General features: G+C 45.7%; 11 non-coding genes and 1 pseudogene across 11 annotated transcripts; all 12 read right to left on the reverse strand.

Moving 5' to 3' along the window:
* Positions 1-1184: 1184 nt before the first annotated feature.
* LOC139983905 (U2 spliceosomal RNA) lies at positions 1185-1377 on the reverse strand. The gene has a single exon (XR_011798867.1). It is a non-coding gene; the product is annotated as a U2 spliceosomal RNA (small nuclear RNA).
* A 452-nt stretch (positions 1378-1829) lies between these two features.
* Positions 1830-2022, reverse strand: LOC139983916 (U2 spliceosomal RNA). Its single transcript, XR_011798868.1, has one exon. It is a non-coding gene; the product is annotated as a U2 spliceosomal RNA (small nuclear RNA).
* Positions 2023-2474: 452 nt separating this feature from the next.
* On the reverse strand, positions 2475-2667 carry LOC139983927 (U2 spliceosomal RNA). Its single transcript, XR_011798869.1, has one exon. It is a non-coding gene; the product is annotated as a U2 spliceosomal RNA (small nuclear RNA).
* A 452-nt stretch (positions 2668-3119) lies between these two features.
* Positions 3120-3312, reverse strand: LOC139983939 (U2 spliceosomal RNA). Its single transcript, XR_011798871.1, has one exon. It is a non-coding gene; the product is annotated as a U2 spliceosomal RNA (small nuclear RNA).
* A 452-nt stretch (positions 3313-3764) lies between these two features.
* LOC139983950 (U2 spliceosomal RNA) lies at positions 3765-3957 on the reverse strand. The gene has a single exon (XR_011798872.1). It is a non-coding gene; the product is annotated as a U2 spliceosomal RNA (small nuclear RNA).
* A 452-nt stretch (positions 3958-4409) lies between these two features.
* LOC139983952 (U2 spliceosomal RNA) lies at positions 4410-4602 on the reverse strand. The gene has a single exon (XR_011798874.1). It is a non-coding gene; the product is annotated as a U2 spliceosomal RNA (small nuclear RNA).
* A 452-nt stretch (positions 4603-5054) lies between these two features.
* Positions 5055-5247, reverse strand: LOC139983953 (U2 spliceosomal RNA). The gene has a single exon (XR_011798875.1). It is a non-coding gene; the product is annotated as a U2 spliceosomal RNA (small nuclear RNA).
* Positions 5248-5699: 452 nt separating this feature from the next.
* LOC139983954 (U2 spliceosomal RNA) lies at positions 5700-5892 on the reverse strand. Its single transcript, XR_011798876.1, has one exon. It is a non-coding gene; the product is annotated as a U2 spliceosomal RNA (small nuclear RNA).
* Positions 5893-6344: 452 nt separating this feature from the next.
* Positions 6345-6537, reverse strand: LOC139983955 (U2 spliceosomal RNA). The gene has a single exon (XR_011798877.1). It is a non-coding gene; the product is annotated as a U2 spliceosomal RNA (small nuclear RNA).
* A 452-nt stretch (positions 6538-6989) lies between these two features.
* On the reverse strand, positions 6990-7182 carry LOC139983956 (U2 spliceosomal RNA). The gene has a single exon (XR_011798878.1). It is a non-coding gene; the product is annotated as a U2 spliceosomal RNA (small nuclear RNA).
* A 452-nt stretch (positions 7183-7634) lies between these two features.
* LOC139983878 (U2 spliceosomal RNA) lies at positions 7635-7810 on the reverse strand (annotated as a pseudogene).
* Positions 7811-13314: 5504 nt separating this feature from the next.
* LOC139983957 (U2 spliceosomal RNA) lies at positions 13315-13507 on the reverse strand. Its single transcript, XR_011798879.1, has one exon. It is a non-coding gene; the product is annotated as a U2 spliceosomal RNA (small nuclear RNA).
* Positions 13508-13956: the final 449 nt, after the last annotated feature.

Below are 13956 nucleotides of genomic sequence, written 5' to 3' on the forward strand. Positions count from 1 at the left end.
GGTCCCGGCCCCCACATCGCAGGCAGGTGAACGGCTGCCCAGGATAGCGAACGGATATGTTCCGAGCGCCAATCCGAAGAGACGAGGGGATATCCTTTTCGAGTACAACCTTGTATTGTCTGTTCCCGTTAAAAATACTCGGATATTCCGGGTATACACACCACCGGGAGGCGACCACCTTCCCATACATCCCCAAGGCAAACTTCACGATGTTGTCGTTCAACTCGTGCTCTACGTTGAGTACAGTAACAACGACATAGTCGTTACTGTACGGCTCCACCACTACACTGGGCAACCTCCTCAAAACCTTTACGAACGCTCGCTTCAATGCTACCGTCTTGAACGTAACATCCATTGACTTGTTGGGCAGGACCTGCACTGCATCTAAAACAGACGCAACAGTAGCTCCAACACTTTCCAATATCTCGAAAACCTGCCTCGGAGTACAAACACCGTCTGCACACCGAAGCAACACACTACAGTTGCGCCTGACCGATGAAGCCATCGCCTAGGCAAACGGAACCAGGGAACAGGGAAAAACTCACGGAATGCTAACACGCAAACCGTGAGGGGATGAGAGGGAAACGCCTCTCTTGGGGGAGGGGAACGGGAAACACGAACAGGAACCACAAATCCGGCACAAAATACAATAAGAAAAACTTCTTAGGAAAAGCACTCTAGTAAAACAGCTGGTAAACCGCAATGATCTTAGCCAAAAGGCCGAGAAGCGATAACGATAACTAATGACAATTCCCAGCGTTAGGCTGTCTTACAACTTACCTTCGTTCTGAAACTGACAGATATGGGAAGCCGATGACTGCTCTGATGTCTAAATATCACATCACCTCATATGTACCCTCGTTACGCCATTCTATATAACTTGAAGGTGTCTACAAACTTCGTTGTCCGCATTATCACTGTTCCGCCCGGGTCCAGTGTTAGGCCTGAAAAATGGAAAAGGTCTATCTTAACCGCATGTTTTGACTGTGCCGAGAAATCCTTGGCCGGGAAACACTATGTGACGTCACAGAAAGAGAATTTTTCCTGTGACGTCACCGGAAAGTATTTCCGATGGGTTGTATGAATGGAAATTCCAATTCGCTTAATCCGCGAGGGAAGATCAACAGGTAGGTAAGGTATCTCTTTTAACTTTTTTTATTTTTTATTATTGATGATATCCCCGAAGGGAGTGGGCCGAATCCCGGAGGTAGTGCAAAACCGGGCCAACCCGTGACCAGGACGGAGCAAGCTCCTATTCCATAGTCCATGTGCAAAAATCAGTTTAATATACAAGCGACTCGATGAGTCGCGTTTCAGATATTAAGCTGAAAAGAACAGATACTACACATGATCTTAGCCAAAAGGCCGAGAAGCGATAACGATAACTAATGACAATTCCCAGCGTTAGGCTGTCTTACAACTTACCTTCGTTCTGAAACTGACAGATATGGGAAGCCGATGACTGCTCTGATGTCTAAATATCACATCACCTCATATGTACCCTCGTTACGCCATTCTATATAACTTGAAGGTGTCTACAAACTTCGTTGTCCGCATTATCACTGTTCCGCCCGGGTCCAGTGTTAGGCCTGAAAAATGGAAAAGGTCTATCTTAACCGCATGTTTTGACTGTGCCGAGAAATCCTTGGCCGGGAAACACTATGTGACGTCACAGAAAGAGAATTTTTCCTGTGACGTCACCGGAAAGTATTTCCGATGGGTTGTATGAATGGAAATTCCAATTCGCTTAATCCGCGAGGGAAGATCAACAGGTAGGTAAGGTATCTCTTTTAACTTTTTTTATTTTTTATTATTGATGATATCCCCGAAGGGAGTGGGCCGAATCCCGGAGGTAGTGCAAAACCGGGCCAACCCGTGACCAGGACGGAGCAAGCTCCTATTCCATAGTCCATGTGCAAAAATCAGTTTAATATACAAGCGACTCGATGAGTCGCGTTTCAGATATTAAGCTGAAAAGAACAGATACTACACATGATCTTAGCCAAAAGGCCGAGAAGCGATAACGATAACTAATGACAATTCCCAGCGTTAGGCTGTCTTACAACTTACCTTCGTTCTGAAACTGACAGATATGGGAAGCCGATGACTGCTCTGATGTCTAAATATCACATCACCTCATATGTACCCTCGTTACGCCATTCTATATAACTTGAAGGTGTCTACAAACTTCGTTGTCCGCATTATCACTGTTCCGCCCGGGTCCAGTGTTAGGCCTGAAAAATGGAAAAGGTCTATCTTAACCGCATGTTTTGACTGTGCCGAGAAATCCTTGGCCGGGAAACACTATGTGACGTCACAGAAAGAGAATTTTTCCTGTGACGTCACCGGAAAGTATTTCCGATGGGTTGTATGAATGGAAATTCCAATTCGCTTAATCCGCGAGGGAAGATCAACAGGTAGGTAAGGTATCTCTTTTAACTTTTTTTATTTTTTATTATTGATGATATCCCCGAAGGGAGTGGGCCGAATCCCGGAGGTAGTGCAAAACCGGGCCAACCCGTGACCAGGACGGAGCAAGCTCCTATTCCATAGTCCATGTGCAAAAATCAGTTTAATATACAAGCGACTCGATGAGTCGCGTTTCAGATATTAAGCTGAAAAGAACAGATACTACACATGATCTTAGCCAAAAGGCCGAGAAGCGATAACGATAACTAATGACAATTCCCAGCGTTAGGCTGTCTTACAACTTACCTTCGTTCTGAAACTGACAGATATGGGAAGCCGATGACTGCTCTGATGTCTAAATATCACATCACCTCATATGTACCCTCGTTACGCCATTCTATATAACTTGAAGGTGTCTACAAACTTCGTTGTCCGCATTATCACTGTTCCGCCCGGGTCCAGTGTTAGGCCTGAAAAATGGAAAAGGTCTATCTTAACCGCATGTTTTGACTGTGCCGAGAAATCCTTGGCCGGGAAACACTATGTGACGTCACAGAAAGAGAATTTTTCCTGTGACGTCACCGGAAAGTATTTCCGATGGGTTGTATGAATGGAAATTCCAATTCGCTTAATCCGCGAGGGAAGATCAACAGGTAGGTAAGGTATCTCTTTTAACTTTTTTTATTTTTTATTATTGATGATATCCCCGAAGGGAGTGGGCCGAATCCCGGAGGTAGTGCAAAACCGGGCCAACCCGTGACCAGGACGGAGCAAGCTCCTATTCCATAGTCCATGTGCAAAAATCAGTTTAATATACAAGCGACTCGATGAGTCGCGTTTCAGATATTAAGCTGAAAAGAACAGATACTACACATGATCTTAGCCAAAAGGCCGAGAAGCGATAACGATAACTAATGACAATTCCCAGCGTTAGGCTGTCTTACAACTTACCTTCGTTCTGAAACTGACAGATATGGGAAGCCGATGACTGCTCTGATGTCTAAATATCACATCACCTCATATGTACCCTCGTTACGCCATTCTATATAACTTGAAGGTGTCTACAAACTTCGTTGTCCGCATTATCACTGTTCCGCCCGGGTCCAGTGTTAGGCCTGAAAAATGGAAAAGGTCTATCTTAACCGCATGTTTTGACTGTGCCGAGAAATCCTTGGCCGGGAAACACTATGTGACGTCACAGAAAGAGAATTCTTCCTGTGACGTCACCGGAAAGTATTTCCGATGGGTTGTATGAATGGAAATTCCAATTCGCTTAATCCGCGAGGGAAGATCAACAGGTAGGTAAGGTATCTCTTTTAACTTTTTTTATTTTTTATTATTGATGATATCCCCGAAGGGAGTGGGCCGAATCCCGGAGGTAGTGCAAAACCGGGCCAACCCGTGACCAGGACGGAGCAAGCTCCTATTCCATAGTCCATGTGCAAAAATCAGTTTAATATACAAGCGACTCGATGAGTCGCGTTTCAGATATTAAGCTGAAAAGAACAGATACTACACATGATCTTAGCCAAAAGGCCGAGAAGCGATAACGATAACTAATGACAATTCCCAGCGTTAGGCTGTCTTACAACTTACCTTCGTTCTGAAACTGACAGATATGGGAAGCCGATGACTGCTCTGATGTCTAAATATCACATCACCTCATATGTACCCTCGTTACGCCATTCTATATAACTTGAAGGTGTCTACAAACTTCGTTGTCCGCATTATCACTGTTCCGCCCGGGTCCAGTGTTAGGCCTGAAAAATGGAAAAGGTCTATCTTAACCGCATGTTTTGACTGTGCCGAGAAATCCTTGGCCGGGAAACACTATGTGACGTCACAGAAAGAGAATTTTTCCTGTGACGTCACCGGAAAGTATTTCCGATGGGTTGTATGAATGGAAATTCCAATTCGCTTAATCCGCGAGGGAAGATCAACAGGTAGGTAAGGTATCTCTTTTAACTTTTTTTATTTTTTATTATTGATGATATCCCCGAAGGGAGTGGGCCGAATCCCGGAGGTAGTGCAAAACCGGGCCAACCCGTGACCAGGACGGAGCAAGCTCCTATTCCATAGTCCATGTGCAAAAATCAGTTTAATATACAAGCGACTCGATGAGTCGCGTTTCAGATATTAAGCTGAAAAGAACAGATACTACACATGATCTTAGCCAAAAGGCCGAGAAGCGATAACGATAACTAATGACAATTCCCAGCGTTAGGCTGTCTTACAACTTACCTTCGTTCTGAAACTGACAGATATGGGAAGCCGATGACTGCTCTGATGTCTAAATATCACATCACCTCATATGTACCCTCGTTACGCCATTCTATATAACTTGAAGGTGTCTACAAACTTCGTTGTCCGCATTATCACTGTTCCGCCCGGGTCCAGTGTTAGGCCTGAAAAATGGAAAAGGTCTATCTTAACCGCATGTTTTGACTGTGCCGAGAAATCCTTGGCCGGGAAACACTATGTGACGTCACAGAAAGAGAATTTTTCCTGTGACGTCACCGGAAAGTATTTCCGATGGGTTGTATGAATGGAAATTCCAATTCGCTTAATCCGCGAGGGAAGATCAACAGGTAGGTAAGGTATCTCTTTTAACTTTTTTTATTTTTTATTATTGATGATATCCCCGAAGGGAGTGGGCCGAATCCCGGAGGTAGTGCAAAACCGGGCCAACCCGTGACCAGGACGGAGCAAGCTCCTATTCCATAGTCCATGTGCAAAAATCAGTTTAATATACAAGCGACTCGATGAGTCGCGTTTCAGATATTAAGCTGAAAAGAACAGATACTACACATGATCTTAGCCAAAAGGCCGAGAAGCGATAACGATAACTAATGACAATTCCCAGCGTTAGGCTGTCTTACAACTTACCTTCGTTCTGAAACTGACAGATATGGGAAGCCGATGACTGCTCTGATGTCTAAATATCACATCACCTCATATGTACCCTCGTTACGCCATTCTATATAACTTGAAGGTGTCTACAAACTTCGTTGTCCGCATTATCACTGTTCCGCCCGGGTCCAGTGTTAGGCCTGAAAAATGGAAAAGGTCTATCTTAACCGCATGTTTTGACTGTGCCGAGAAATCCTTGGCCGGGAAACACTATGTGACGTCACAGAAAGAGAATTTTTCCTGTGACGTCACCGGAAAGTATTTCCGATGGGTTGTATGAATGGAAATTCCAATTCGCTTAATCCGCGAGGGAAGATCAACAGGTAGGTAAGGTATCTCTTTTAACTTTTTTTATTTTTTATTATTGATGATATCCCCGAAGGGAGTGGGCCGAATCCCGGAGGTAGTGCAAAACCGGGCCAACCCGTGACCAGGACGGAGCAAGCTCCTATTCCATAGTCCATGTGCAAAAATCAGTTTAATATACAAGCGACTCGATGAGTCGCGTTTCAGATATTAAGCTGAAAAGAACAGATACTACACATGATCTTAGCCAAAAGGCCGAGAAGCGATAACGATAACTAATGACAATTCCCAGCGTTAGGCTGTCTTACAACTTACCTTCGTTCTGAAACTGACAGATATGGGAAGCCGATGACTGCTCTGATGTCTAAATATCACATCACCTCATATGTACCCTCGTTACGCCATTCTATATAACTTGAAGGTGTCTACAAACTTCGTTGTCCGCATTATCACTGTTCCGCCCGGGTCCAGTGTTAGGCCTGAAAAATGGAAAAGGTCTATCTTAACCGCATGTTTTGACTGTGCCGAGAAATCCTTGGCCGGGAAACACTATGTGACGTCACAGAAAGAGAATTCTTCCTGTGACGTCACCGGAAAGTATTTCCGATGGGTTGTATGAATGGAAATTCCAATTCGCTTAATCCGCGAGGGAAGATCAACAGGTAGGTAAGGTATCTCTTTTAACTTTTTTTATTTTTTATTATTGATGATATCCCCGAAGGGAGTGGGCCGAATCCCGGAGGTAGTGCAAAACCGGGCCAACCCGTGACCAGGACGGAGCAAGCTCCTATTCCATAGTCCATGTGCAAAAATCAGTTTAATATACAAGCGACTCGATGAGTCGCGTTTCAGATATTAAGCTGAAAAGAACAGATACTACACATGATCTTAGCCAAAAGGCCGAGAAGCGATAACGATAACTAATGACAATTCCCAGCGTTAGGCTGTCTTACAACTTACCTTCGTTCTGAAACTGACAGATATGGGAAGCCGATGACTGCTCTGATGTCTAAATATCACATCACCTCATATGTACCCTCGTTACGCCATTCTATATAACTTGAAGGTGTCTACAAACTTCGTTGTCCGCATTATCACTGTTCCGCCCGGGTCCAGTGTTAGGCCTGAAAAATGGAAAAGGTCTATCTTAACCGCATGTTTTGACTGTGCCGAGAAATCCTTGGCCGGGAAACACTATGTGACGTCACAGAAAGAGAATTTTTCCTGTGACGTCACCGGAAAGTATTTCCGATGGGTTGTATGAATGGAAATTCCAATTCGCTTAATCCGCGAGGGAAGATCAACAGGTAGGTAAGGTATCTCTTTTAACTTTTTTTATTTTTTATTATTGATGATATCCCCGAAGGGAGTGGGCCGAATCCCGGAGGTAGTGCAAAACCGGGCCAACCCGTGACCAGGACGGAGCAAGCTCCTATTCCATAGTCCATGTGCAAAAATCAGTTTAATATACAAGCGACTCGATGAGTCGCGTTTCAGATATTAAGCTGAAAAGAACAGATACTACACATGATCTTAGCCAAAAGGCCGAGAAGCGATAACGATAACTAATGACAATTCCCAGCGTTAGGCTGTCTTACAACTTACCTTCGTTCTGAAACTGACAGATATGGGAAGCCGATGACTGCTCTGATGTCTAAATATCACATCACCTCATATGTACCCTCGTTACGCCATTCTATATAACTTGAAGGTGTCTACAAACTTCGTTGTCCGCATTATCACTGTTCCGCCCGGGTCCAGTGTTAGGCCTGAAAAATGGAAAAGGTCTATCTTAACCGCATGTTTTGACTGTGCCGAGAAATCCTTGGCCGGGAAACACTATGTGACGTCACAGAAAGAGAATTTTTCCTGTGACGTCACCGGAAAGTATTTCCGATGGGTTGTATGAATGGAAATTCCAATTCGCTTAATCCGCGAGGGAAGATCAACAGGTAGGTAAGGTATCTCTTTTAACTTTTTTTATTTTTTATTATTGATGATATCCCCGAAGGGAGTGGGCCGAATCCCGGAGGTAGTGCAAAACCGGGCCAACCCGTGACCAGGACGGAGCAAGCTCCTATTCCATAGTCCATGTGCAAAAATCAGTTTAATATACAAGCGACTCGATGAGTCGCGTTTCAGATATTAAGCTGAAAAGAACAGATTTCTTTTAATGTGGACATAAAACGCCACTTTTGAACAGTTTTTACAAAACAATCTTTTATCTTCTGCAACTTAGTAAACAAAAACCCTTGAAAACTACTTGTCGATACAGAACAGAACAGAAAACCATGTGAGAATTTTTGTCAGGTAACAAAACTCTCAATCTTAACTACCTTGAAAAAAAACCTCTCTATTCTACGGTGGGCGCCCATCAAGTACCAAACGTAGGTTGATGTCAGGCCACAGCCTTTGGTATTTCGTCAAGGAGAGACGTTGTCTCTCTACTTTAACCCGCTGTCTAATGTCCGTTTTGATTTGTAAAATAATCGTTTGTTCATTGAACTGTATTTTCTCGTACACCTTTGCATTCCTCCCCAGCCAAATGTACCGCTTAGCTGTAGAGGTGACTAGCCATATAAAGTTTTCATTAACCACAGAACACTGTGGGCCGCTACTTCCATACAAAATATACCAGACACTGGGGTGCCATTGGCGTACATGTAGACGATCCGATACTGAGTCCACCCAATCCCAGATCAAGTCATTCGACCTGCAAAACCAGAAGGCATGCCTGATCGACTCCATCTCATTGCACCTTGGACACTCGCCATTGCCCAAACCCCAACTGTAGCGTTTAAAGTTTGTAACAATGGCCGAGTGGACAATACGCCAAGAGAGGTCCTTCAACCTGTTGTCCAAGATCTGGTGGTGGACTCCTTTCCACACGGCCGGCCATAAATGCAGAGATGACCCAAGAGGACCATCACGCGACATGATTCGTGGAGTGGAGGCTACTCTCAACGTATCAGCAAACCTTTTCGTTGGCACCTTGTTCGCTAAAACGAGCGACTTGGATACCTCAGTCAAGTCACGCAAGGGTTTAACATAAAAATCTGGCGGGTCACATGAATGGGGAAAACAATTACTCCACTTGCCTGGAAAGAACTTCCGAAGACCTATGCCTATCCAATATTCCATCCAAGGATGAAAGGGCAAACGTAGGTCCAATTCGAAGGAGAGCAGGGGTTGAAGGGCCATTGCCCTCACAGTACTACCTATATCTGTCAACTCCAGCCCTCCTTCTTCGTGACTGTTATGTAGATGGCCCCGCGCCACCAGTTCCGTGCCACCCTTCCATATAAACTTAAAAATAATCTCATTTATCCTGCGTCGGATCCGATCCGGTAAAGGATAAACAGGTGCCATATACCAGAATATTGGCGCCACAAGTACGTTCACTGCTTTGACTCTACCAATGATTGAAACATTCCTTTGTTTTGCCTTCTCTAGAGAGTTTTCGGCCTTTTGGACTTTTTCTTTCCAGCTCAAAATGTCTGATCGACCTGGACCAAAATAAACGCCATTAATTTTGATCGACTCACAAGCCCACACAATGTCCAAAGGAATGTTACAATTTCTCCATTTGCCCAACTTAAGACCTTTCGTCTTAGCCATGTTAAGTTTGCTTCCCGTGGCCAATTCAAACTTCTTGAAACATTTGAAGAAACTCTTGATCGAGCCAAAGTCAGTGAAAAAAGCAGTAATGTCGTCCGCGTACTGCATTATCTTGACACTTCTGCGCTTTCCTCCAGGTGGGCGGATTCCCCTGATGGTATCAATGTTGTCTATGCGCCTAGCCAACGATTCCGCAAAAATGATATACAGTAACGGGGAAAGCGCACAACCCTGTCGGACACCTTGCTTAACTGGGAATGATTTCGTAGTAAAACCATTAATAAAAAGTACACTAGAAATATCAAAATACAAAATACGAGCCCATCGGACGAAGTTAGGGCCAAACCCGAACTTCTCCAAAACACTAAACAAGTACTGGTGGTCCACCCTGTCAAAGGCTTTCTCCAGGTCAAGTGACACTATGGCCCCACCCATGTCCCTGGACGATATAAAAGCTACTATATCCCTGAGCATCAGGAGGTTATGATGTATGCTCCTGCCCTTGACTGCGCACGTCTGGTGGTCGTTAATTATGTCAGGCAACGCTTTCGACATACGCATGCTCATTGCCTTGGACAGTATCTTGTAATCCGTATTTAACAGGGAAATAGGCCTTTTGTTTGCGGGTTTCCTACGATCTCCTTTCTTATGAAGGAGCGTTACAACTGCAATTCTCTGGGAAGGGCATAACGAACCCCGCACCCAAGATTCGTTATACAGTTCCAATAGGTCAGCACCGATGAAATCCCAGCACTCCAAATAAAACTCCCTTGGTAACCCGTCGCTGCCAGGCGATTTGTTTGGGGCCATCGCCTTGACCGCAGCGAAATAATCCTTCGAGGTGATAGGCTCCTCCAGCCCTGCTGAAATCGGGGTTGGTACCGTTGTTTCCAATGATGCCAAAAAATCCCCTTGTAACTCTATGTCGACGTCGTTTTTAGAGAAAAGGTCCCTATAAAAGTCCACATAGACGTCCCTGATTCGCTGTGGGTCTGATGTAATACCCCCCTCTGGCGTCTCCACAGCATCAATATGGCGATCCTCCGCATTCTTTCTTTCTTCAGCGAACATCTTCTTTGACGGTCGCTCCTGCTGATCTAAGAAAGACATGCGGCAACGGATCCTCGCACCCTCCGATTTCTTGTCCAGCAAGGCCTTCAATTTGACCACGACTTCCGCGTCCGACGGGTTGCCTTGGAGCTTCTTACACAGTGCTGTAAACTCATCGTTATGCTCTCTATTCTTGCGTTTCGAGTGTTCGATGGCCAAATCTTTAACATTAGATTTCACCATCTCCCACCAATCAGCGGTTGAATTGAAACCCTCTTTCAACGTCCGCCAGCCCAAGTAACGCCCTCTTAACTCTTCTTTGAAAATACGGTCCTGTAACAGCTGGATGTTCAACTTCCATCGACCTGGGCCAACTTTCGGTGGACCCGAAGGTCTCAATTCAAGGCGCACACCACAGTGATCGGATAAAACGCAAGGTACAATCTCGCACAGGTTAGCAGAGACCCCAATCGGTGTATAAAACCTGTCGAGACGCGACGCCTGACCCGTCGTTTCCCGCCGCCAAGTAAACTCTCTGCGAGAAGGGTGGATATTCCTCCAAACGTCTTCCAGCCGGTAAGTATTACAAAGTAAGTTTAATTCAGCAATATCCACACGAGAAGGGGTGTGAACAGTAGTCTGCAGCTTGTCCTGTGCCAAATCCGGGACACAATTAAAGTCTCCGCATAACACTACTGGTAACCTGCCAGAAATATACGGGTACAAATTTTCAAAAAAGGACTTCCGCCGTGATGCCTCATTCGGGGCGTAAATATTGCAGAGCCGGAAACCATGCTCCGGACCGATCACATCACAAGCCACAACCCTACCGCGTGAATCAAAAGAAACCCGTCCAGTCTCTCCGAGAATACCAGCCCGAAGCAAGATAGCAACCCCGCAACTAGAATGGCTTCCCAGAGAGAACAAGACCGAGCCCTTCCAAGCGCGCCTTAACATTCTGATGTCTTCTATCCCAAAATGGGTTTCTTGCAGACAAACTACATCTAGGTGTTTCTGCAGTCTGATCCACTGCAAGAGGCGATCCCTTTTAAGGGGATTCCTCAACCCATTAACATTGAGTGTCAGAATGGAAAGACACGCCATTAAAGCTGTCAAGCTTTTCGCAACTTCCGTCCGCTCTTGTCGGACGGCATCAAGTCGCTGTCAGACGAGTCGCTGCAGTCTGCGTCTGACACCGCAAGGTCTCTCTTAAGGGAAACGGGAGGTACCGCCTCGTCACCCTCGTCCATTTCGGACCCGGAACCGTCCGATACGTGGGGGTTTGGGACCTTGGACTTTCCACCATTTTCATTTGAAGCCTTGTCCTTCTTTTCGCTTCCTTCCGCCACTGTCTTTCTTTCCTTTACACCCTTCTTTCCCTTCCCTTCTTTCACTCCCTTTTCCTTTCCTGCCTCTTTTCTCCCGTCTTCTTTCACCTCCATGGCCGCATCACCCTCGTCCCTAGCACAGGTTCGTGTGTGAACATTGGAGGGCCCAGGGTCTTCCTCCACGACCTCGCTCTCAACCACATCCGTGGCTACTTCCTTTCCCCCTTGTGAAACAGTGGCAACGGCAGGCTCCACAGATCCGGGTGGAGCTGTGGGTGCTGCAGGGGTGACTACCGTCGGAGCCTCTTCCTCCGAATCCGATCCTTGGGACTCTCTATCCCATGCCGCCGTTGTATGTGCCTTCCTTGCAAAGGACATCGGGCACGCACGAAACGGATGGCCCAATTCCAAGCAAATCGAGCACCGTATGCCTTCCTTGCAGTCCTTGGACTGGTGACCCAGCCCCAAACACAAAAAACATTTCAAGTTGGGACACTCTTTTATACGGTGGTCCCGGCCCCCACATCGCAGGCAGGTGAACGGCTGCCCAGGATAGCGAACGGATATGTTCCGAGCGCCAATCCGAAGAGACGAGGGGATATCCTTTTCGAGTACAACCTTGTATTGTCTGTTCCCGTTAAAAATACTCGGATATTCCGGGTATACACACCACCGGGAGGCGACCACCTTCCCATACATCCCCAAGGCAAACTTCACGATGTTGTCGTTCAACTCGTGCTCTACGTTGAGTACAGTAACAACGACATAGTCGTTACTGTACGGCTCCACCACTACACTGGGCAACCTCCTCAAAACCTTTACGAACGCTCGCTTCAATGCTACCGTCTTGAACGTAACATCCATTGACTTGTTGGGCAGGACCTGCACTGCATCTAAAACAGACGCAACAGTAGCTCCAACACTTTCCAATATCTCGAAAACCTGCCTCGGAGTACAAACACCGTCTGCACACCGAAGCAACACACTACAGTTGCGCCTGACCGATGAAGCCATCGCCTAGGCAAACGGAACCAGGGAACAGGGAAAAACTCACGGAATGCTAACACGCAAACCGTGAGGGGATGAGAGGGAAACGCCTCTCTTGGGGGAGGGGAACGGGAAACACGAACAGGAACCACAAATCCGGCACAAAATACAATAAGAAAAACTTCTTAGGAAAAGCACTCTAGTAAAACAGCTGGTAAACCGCAATGATCTTAGCCAAAAGGCCGAGAAGCGATAACGATAACTAATGACAATTCCCAGCGTTAGGCTGTCTTACAACTTACCTTCGTTCTGAAACTGACAGATATGGGAAGCCGATGACTGCTCTGATGTCTAAATATCACATCACCTCATATGTACCCTCGTTACGCCATTCTATATAACTTGAAGGTGTCTACAAACTTCGTTGTCCGCATTATCACTGTTCCGCCCGGGTCCAGTGTTAGGCCTGAAAAATGGAAAAGGTCTATCTTAACCGCATGTTTTGACTGTGCCGAGAAATCCTTGGCCGGGAAACACTATGTGACGTCACAGAAAGAGAATTTTTCCTGTGACGTCACCGGAAAGTATTTCCGATGGGTTGTATGAATGGAAATTCCAATTCGCTTAATCCGCGAGGGAAGATCAACAGGTAGGTAAGGTATCTCTTTTAACTTTTTTTATTTTTTATTATTGATGATATCCCCGAAGGGAGTGGGCCGAATCCCGGAGGTAGTGCAAAACCGGGCCAACCCGTGACCAGGACGGAGCAAGCTCCTATTCCATAGTCCATGTGCAAAAATCAGTTTAATATACAAGCGACTCGATGAGTCGCGTTTCAGATATTAAGCTGAAAAGAACAGATACTACACATGATCTTAGCCAAAAGGCCGAGAAGCGATAACGATAACTAATGACAATTCCCAGCGTTAGGCTGTCTTACAACTTACCTTCGTTCTGAAACTGACAGATATGGGAAGCCGATGACTGCTCTGATGTCTAAATATCACATCACCTCATATGTACCCTCGTTACGCCATTCTATATAACTTGAAGGTGTCTACAAACTTCGTTGTCCGCATTATCACTGTTCCGCCCGGGTCCAGTGTTAGGCCTGAAAAATGGAAAAGGTCTATCTTAACCGCATGTTTTGACTGTGCCGAGAAATCCTTGGCCGGGAAACACTATGTGACGTCACAGAAAGAGAATTTTTCCTGTGACGTCACCGGAAAGTATTTCCGATGGGTTGTATGAATGGAAATTCCAATTCGCTTAATCCGCGAGGGAAGATCAACAGGTAGGTAAGGTATCTCTTTTAACTTTTTTTATTTTTTATTATTGATGATATCCC

Source organism: Apostichopus japonicus, chromosome 16 (genome assembly GCF_037975245.1).
Source record: "Apostichopus japonicus isolate 1M-3 chromosome 16, ASM3797524v1, whole genome shotgun sequence".
NCBI classification, from domain to species: domain Eukaryota; kingdom Metazoa; phylum Echinodermata; class Holothuroidea; order Aspidochirotida; family Stichopodidae; genus Apostichopus; species Apostichopus japonicus.